Source organism: Dermochelys coriacea, chromosome 1, assembly GCF_009764565.3.
Source record: "Dermochelys coriacea isolate rDerCor1 chromosome 1, rDerCor1.pri.v4, whole genome shotgun sequence".
In the NCBI taxonomy this organism is placed as follows: domain Eukaryota; kingdom Metazoa; phylum Chordata; order Testudines; family Dermochelyidae; genus Dermochelys; species Dermochelys coriacea.
In genome coordinates this window covers 27,638,319-27,644,753 of record NC_050068.2, presented here as the reverse complement: position 1 = coordinate 27,644,753, position 6,435 = coordinate 27,638,319, and positions in this window count along the sequence as shown.

Sequence of the window (6,435 nt, the reverse complement as noted above, 5' to 3'; positions counted from 1 at the left end):
CAAAGATGTTTTCATTTTGCTGTACTAAACTTTAAACCAGATAAACTATTTTCCTTTCACTGACACAACCCAAGCGACCTAGAATGTTTCTATAGCACTCAGATGTATATTTTCTCCCCTGCACTTAATAGCAAGAAACTAAAACAAACATTCATCCTCTCATTTCTTTTCTTATAGACATTGGCCCTGATTCACCATTGCAATACTCCGTTTTTATGCTGGTGTAGCTCCATTAATCTTAAGGAGGGGCCAGTTTTGTTTTGCCTTCACTGTGGCAGGCAGGCTTCACCAGACATCTGGGCCAATGTCCTTCTGAGGAAAACCCTAATAATTTCACTTCGAGTTCTGACTAGCTCTTCTGCCCAGATCTGGCTGGGTAAATTCCAGCTGTGTGCCAGAGCTGTGTTTGCCTTTTGGGAAGTTTTCCCCCCTAGGCTCTGCTTCCTATTCTGAAGCATTTGAAGCAGCTGGTGAGCGGCAGCCACTCGGAAGAAAACAGCCCGGGAAAACCAAGGGCAAAAGGCAAGAGTCCGTGTCTCCTGCTTTGCCCTCCTTTGCTGAATGTCTCAACAGAGAATTCAGCCTTCTCCGTTGGTAGAATACAGTTTCCCCCTCATAGCCCAGCCAAGAGTGGGGTCTCTCTCAGGCAGGCTTAGGGAGGCCAGTTTTGGTGAGCAAAATGCAGGCACTGTCTCAGCAGCCCACTCGGGGCAGGCTTGGCTCTGAGGGGCAAGAGGGTTGGCTTTCAGGAGAAGTTGGCTCTGAGGGTCAAGATACAGACACTGTCTCCGTAGCTTAGTCCAGGCTGGGGTCACCTTGGCTCCCCTTGCCTGGGCAGGAAAGGAACCAGGCAGGATTGGAAAAGCCAGCTCCAGCAGCAAGCAACTCCCTAAAGTCCCTATTTTCCCTGAGGGGAACAATGCCATAAAGAGCATGCCACATGGAAGACTGCATCCAAGTCCTAGAGCCCACACCAGCAGCCACTGCTCCAGATTGCAGAGCTCAGCCACTTCTCCCACCTGTTTCCCCCCTCAAGCCCCACATGGAGGTCACTGGACAGAGCATGGTCAATGCCAGAGAGTGCAGTGAGGGGCTTTAGGCCTGGCTCCCGCCCAGCTGCTGTCACCTTTGTACAGGCCTTTCCAGGGTTCCCTACTGATATCCCAGGCTGGGGCATCCCGGGGGAAAACAGATCCAGCTCGGCCCCAGGTGGCAGACGGGTCGATCCATGGGAATCTCTTGTGCTGGCATCAAACTTCTCTTTAAAAGCCAGAGGATAGACAAAACAGCCAGCTCCTTTGAGGATAACCAAAATCACCTGAAATATTGTTAGAGCAAACCCTTAGCCTGATTTTGCACCTTCCTCTGAAGCCAGCATAGAGAGCCAAATGCTCACAAGGGAAAGAAAGGATGAAAGGATTTCTTCCCCCTAAGGAGACACGCCTCTGAAGTCACTGGGTCAGTGACTTTTCTCAGTCTGAGAAAGAACCATTGAGCAACAGCTCCTCAGAAAATCCTTAGTGGTGGCAGTAAAGCCAGCAGAGTGAGGGAAATGAGCTAACAGCATCAAGTTCTTGTCAAACACAGCACGGTTCTCACCCATCCCTACAGGGAGATGGCAAGAAGCAGTGTGGAGAATTGACTTAGAAGTGCTGTTCTGAATGGATATGCATGGTTTATATATGCACATGCATATGGCCTACAAGAATGTCAGCCTTGGGATCAGTATGGTTTTCATCAACAAAAAACAAAGACATGTGAACAGTTATTGGCATTTGGCCAGTATTATCTCTCCCCCACCCCCTTTACATTTTTCACTGTCATTTTGACTATGACCTCAAGGAGACCTGTTTGTTTTACCATATAAGAGAAAGGGTCTAATCCCAGTTTGGTTTGTTCTGATCACTCTAGATTTGCAGACATGAAAACTGCTGCCTGGATGCACTCAGAGAAGGAGCCAAGTTTGGCCTTATTCTGTATAAGAGGAGGAAAAAACATTTCACTTGGCCATAGAGAGGAGTGCTGGGAATGGTGGTCGCCATTTATTAATCAACATTTGCTAACAGATACCACACAGTTATTTGCTATTCCAAGTATAGGGGGAAAAGTGCAGACCACTGTACAACCAGTCATGGGAGGCTACCTGTTGCTCTTTTGCCACTGAAGTTTAGAAGATATAGTTTACAGCATTTGTTCTCTCTAAGTGGTACATGGAGCATTTCCAGGGAGTTTGTACAGCAATTTCTGTCACAGTGGTAGGAATCTATACTTCTTGACACAATGATAGCTGCAGTCCCCTTCAGGACACTCTTTTGACCAGATCAATTCAATGGGCTAGATTTCCCCCCTGCAGTTGAAGGGAACAGGGCATCAGGGGAGCCAGTTATGCCTCTGAAGTGGGACTTGGGTGACATGGATTCTGTTCCAAGCTCTACCACTGACTTGTCGTGTGACCATGGGCAAGGCACTTCACTGTGCCTGTGTTTCCCTTCCCAGCCTTTGTCTTGTTTACTTAAAATGTAAGCTCTTCTGGACAGGAACAGTTGCACACTGTGTTGGTGCAGTGTCTAACACAATGGGCCTCTAGGTAACAGGAACAAATAATCAGTCATACGAGAATTTCCTACCATAATGGGTGACAGGTTTACTCTACTCATCGCTAGATGGCACCACCTCTTAGCGGTTCTGGGGATTAGCTCGGTCAGGCCAATGCCCCTTCCTGAGGTTATGCCCTGTCAGTTTTTCCTCTGCAGCCCCCTCTCGCTCTCAGGAGCCGCAGCTACCCTCAGCCCTCCAGCTAGGTCACTATGGTGGTTTCCCATCCCAGGGGGAGTGTGTCAAGGTTCCTGCTCTCCAGCAGTCTCAGGGAGTCTTCTGCTTCACTGCCTCACAGTGCCAATCCTGCAGTGGCTGGCAGGGGAACCCCAGCCCACCCTCTATTCCAGGCTCCGGGACCCTCAACACAATAGCCAAGATCCAATCCCTGCACCTTGCTGCCTTTCCCTGAACCACTTCCATAGCTCCTGGCCTTCCCCACACCTCTGGGTTTGCCAGTCTCATCACTCCCTCCTCCCAGGGGGTAACTGTGGGCAACTCATCACTGCAGCCCCAAAATGTTCCTCCCTTCTCTCAGGAAGCTACTGCAGACTTTACCCTGCTACCATCCCTGCTTCCCAGTTCCTGTCTTTTGTAGAAGCCCTGCCTGCACCTTGCAGGTGGGCTTCTCTCTAATTAGCTGCCTCCAGCCTAAAGCTCCTTTGTTTGCAGCCTAATTGGCTGATTGGGCCCACTTTGCCTAATTCAGCTCTTGCAGGGCCAGTGTGGGAACCACACCCCATCACAGTGGGACAAATCAATATTCTGACTTCATAGGACATCATTTTTATAGCTGGGGCACAGGGTGCACCAGCAAAAAGTGTGTTTACCCCTTGTGGCTTAAAAACCTGCATCTACACAATCAAAGGGGGGTAATTGCATGTCTTCTAGTTTGTGCACGCAATTAGCCAGGAGCTCTTCTATGCACACAGTTGCCAAATGTAGGTTTTTGTTGGGGAAGGTTCATTTGAAAAATTAGCCTTATATCAGTGGGATACAGGAGACAAGCATCAAATAAGTGGAGAAGTAGCCTTGATGAAACCACAATAAATGTATCTTCAAGGGAAAAAATACAAATGGGGAAAGCCAACATGCAATGCTTGCTGTTTGAAGGACCACATATGTCTGTCAAATACATTGGGTACATAGTTCAAAAACAGTTTTTCCTTGTGAAAATATTACTTCTCCATACTGACAAGATCCCTGAGAGCTGAGATTGCTGGTTCCAGTTGTTTAAGACTGACTCTTTTGGAATCTAGTTTAAATTTGTGCACTCACCTTTTTTCTAAAAATATTTCCCCTTTTTTGTGTCCATGAATTGCTACATTTTACTTGGTCATACCAGTCCCACTCACTCATGCAAGTACTCCACTTAGGAAGGAACAATCAGTTATACACATACAAAATGGGAAATGACTGCCTAGGAAGGAGTACTGTGGAAAGGGGTGTGGGGGTCATAGTGGATCACAAGCTAAATATGAATCAACAGTGTAACACTTTTGTAAAAAAAGCGAACATCTTTCTGGGATGTATTAGGAGGAACATTGCAAGCAAGACATGAGAAGTAATTCTTCTGTTCTACTCCACGCTGATTAGGCCTCAACTGGACACTGCATTTCAGGAAAGATATGGACAAATTGGAGAAAGTTCAGAGACGAGCAACAAAAATGATTAAAGGTTTAGAAAACATGAACGATGAGGGAAGGTTGAAAAAATTGGGCTTGTTTAGTCTGGAGAAGAGAAGACTGAGAGGGGACATGATAACATGTTTCAAGTACATAAAAGGTTGTTACAAGGAGGAGGGAGAAAAATTGTTCTCCTTAACCTCTGAGTATAGGACAAGAAGCAATAGGCTTAAATTGCATCAAGGGCAGGTTAGGTTGGACATTAGGAAAAACTTCCTAATTGTCAGGGTGGTTAAGCACTGGAATAAATTGCCTAGAGAGGTTGTGGAATCTCCATCATTGAAGATTTTTAAAAGTAGGTTAGACAAACACCTGTCAGGAATGGTCTAGATCAGGGATCGGCAACCTTTGGCACACAGCCAATCAGGGAAATCCGATGGTGGGCCAGGATGATTTGTTTACCTTCAGCATCCATAGGTTCAGCTGATCATGGATCCCACTGACCGCGGTTCACCATTCCAGGCCAATGGGGGCTGCGGGAAGTGGCACGGGCCAAGGGTTGTGCGGGATGCCGCTTCCCGCAGCCCCCATTGGCCTGGAACAGCGAACCGCGGCCAGTGGGAGCTGCGATCAGCTGAACCTGCAGACACTGCAGGTAAACAAACCGTCCTGGCCTGCCAACAGATTTTCCTGACAGGCCACATTCAAAGGTTGCCGGTCCCTGGTCTAGATAATACTAAGTCCTGCCATGAGTGCAGGGGCCTGGACTAGATGACCTCTCAAGGTCCCTTCCAGTCCTATGATTCCATGATTCATCCTGGTTCTTTGTTCCTTTAAGGTTTTTCTTTGAATGATCCATATTGACAAATGCTGCTATTTCATAAATTCCCCTGAAGAGACACTCATTTTATGCCTCTTCCGTATAAAAAAAATCTGCTATAAAAGGGGTCTAACTGGCTGAAAAAAGAATACATCTATAAAACTGGAAACAGAAAACCAAACTTTATGGCAAATGTAAATCCCACGCTGTACCAGACTCTGAAGACCATTTAATTTATTACTTATCACCAAAAATATTATTCCCAAAGTATTATTGGACAAAAAATGACATTCATTTTCTTATGAACCTGAAGGAAAAGAATAGAATAAACATACATTTTGTTGGGGCGATCCCAATGCTTTAGTTTGTATATCAACCTTTATCATTTATAACTAGGCTTGGAAGAATTCAATTTTTACTTTTTTATAATTTTGATGGATAAAATCTGTTTATTTAAGTATTTTTTCAATTTTTTATCTATTTACATTTTCATGGTTGTGGGAATGTATTGAGGGAGGATCAGACAATAATTATTTAATGACAGTAGACATTAATAGATATCAGGGTTAGAAGGAACCTCAGGAGGTCATCTAGTCCAACCCCCTGCTCAAAGCAGGACCAATCCCCAATTTTGCCCCAGATCCCTAAATGACCCCTTCAAGGATTGAACTCCCAACTCTGGGTTTAGCAGGCCAATTCTAAAACCACCGAGTTATACCTCTCCCTCCCTCCTGAGAGATTATCATTGAGACATAAAAAGTTAAAGCTTTATAACTGCTATAACACAGTCAACATCACATGTCAAAATAGACAAGTAAATAACTTCAAATTTCCTGCAGCAACCAAGAGCTGAGATTGTAGAAAATCCTGCTCAGCCTTTGCATACCTACTGCAGACAGAATTTTCAAGGAGTTTAGCTGCAAAGCTCTAGCAAGTCTCCATTGAGCATGTGCAAAGGCTTATAATTTGGGTGGATTTTCACAAAGATGGCAAAAGGCACATCCCTGACATAAAGGCAATCCCCTGTCACATTTCACATCCCTACTTGTGGGGATGCTGAGCTTCTTAAAGAAAAGGTTGCCAAATTTTTTCAACATGGTCAAAATAATGTAATTTTCTGCAGCCCTGTTCTTTGAATCTGATGAATTGTTTTTATGTGAAATTTTCTAAAAAAAAAAATCATGCGGGCAGATACCCAGCATAGAAAATATCAGCCTAAACAGTTAAAGTTTGGCTAAGTTATAAACAACTAAAATCAGGGTCCTATAATTGAGTGTTGAGAAACCTTAATAAAAGATGGTGCTAGCAAGCTGCCTGTAATAACCTCACCCAAAGCAGCTATGCAATAGATAGGGACCCAGTCGGAGCACCTTTACATCTTGCCACAGCTACATT